The following is a 1,713-nucleotide window of genomic DNA, read 5'->3' as shown; positions in this document are numbered from 1 at the left end:
GTATATCTCAGTCCATACAAGTCCAAATGCCGAAATTCCAAAAACACATGTTAGCTAAGACATTCAGATACATTTCATCAGAAGACACCAACTTCAAAATCCAAACCAATTCCAGTCAAAAGGGCCAATTACTATCGCAGTTTTCGCATTCTGATCAAAGCAGAACAGCTACAGTAAAAACGGCATAACTCACTCTACACTCATCCAAATGACCTGAAATTTTACAGGCACCTCAAACACATCAATACCTACAACTTTCATGTTTTGAGCAAAGTCTAATTCGGCCTCTAACCCAGTGATCTAAAACCGGACAGAATTGGGATTTTATGAACCCTAACTTTCCATTTTTCACACCAAATCCAAAATTGATTGCATTTTCCTATCATATGCACCTACTAGAGCCAAAGCCCCTTATTACCAACCATCAAAAACAACCACACCATCAAGATCATATGAAACCAGAAAATTCCTCAAAAAATAAAAAACTCAACCAAATCACTTCAAGCCAAGAAATAATCCACAATTTCTAGCACAATAGCCACCATTAGGCATAAAATAAGCATCATTAGATCTAGGAAGGTGTTCATATACCACTTACCAAGTAAACAAGAGAGAGGAAGATGTTGGACACCTTAAGTCTTCCAAAAACTTCACCAAACTCACCACTAACACCAAATGGAAAGATTGTATGGAGTGGAAACTAGTTTATGTGATTGGTTTGGATGATTTGAGCTAGTGTAAAGCTTGAAGATTGAAGAAGTTTTCTCTCTTTTCTTAGCAAGGAGGTTCGGCCACAATGGTGAAGAAAGAAATGAATTTTTAGTCAATTTTTGAGATATTTAATCCATGGGTCAAAAGGTCAAGAAAATGAATAGTAAATCTTAAGTCAAATCCAATACAATGGTGACACTTGTCACCTCCATTAATGCAATCCTATCTTTTCTTTTTCCTCTCACATCAATCACTTCACACCCTCTACTTTTCTCTTAACACCCGATAAATTTCACACAGTATCCGGAATTTAACCTAATTGGCCGAATTTTTCCGAACTATTCGCACTAGTGGGTCCTACGTCCATTATATATTCTTAATTTTCAAAAAAATTCTCCAATACTAGAAAAATCATCTAAAACTATAATTACGCATAAAATCTACCAGAAAAATATTTCAAAACCCGAAAATGCAGAAAACATGCAATTAAGGAACTAAAACCCTAGGAAAATGATTAGGGTTTATACGGGTTCTCACACTCTCTCCCCCTTAAAGAAATTTCGCCCTCGAAATTTTCTTATCAACGGAATCTATCAAATCTAAAGTACCCAACGAACCATACCTTCTCCATCCTCAGACGAGTCAGGGACCCGATGCTGCTCTAGAGAATATACTCGAGCGGGTGCCTTCGATCCCGTCCCTTCTCCTTTCGTCTGTCCAGGGTTGCTCTTGGCGGGTTGCTGAGAATTGGGCTTGGTCGGTGGCAGAGTCCCTCTCCGCTCGCGCAGGCGAGCTGGACAGTTAGCAATCCGATGTTCAGCGCTTCCACAGCGCAAACATTTTCCTTCTTTCTTCCGGCAATTTGTTTCCGTATGACTTGGCCCTCCGCAATATCCACAGGGACCACGAGCAGCAGAGACCAGTCCTCCCTGAGGGACATCACGAGACACCCCTGGTTGCCGTACTTCCCCATTTCCCTTGCGAACTTTAGAGATTGTACTA

This window comes from Coffea arabica, chromosome 3c (genome assembly GCF_036785885.1).
Source record: "Coffea arabica cultivar ET-39 chromosome 3c, Coffea Arabica ET-39 HiFi, whole genome shotgun sequence".
Classification (NCBI taxonomy): domain Eukaryota; kingdom Viridiplantae; phylum Streptophyta; class Magnoliopsida; order Gentianales; family Rubiaceae; genus Coffea; species Coffea arabica.
The sequence above is the reverse complement of the archived record's forward strand: the minus strand, read 5'-3'. Positions refer to the sequence as shown.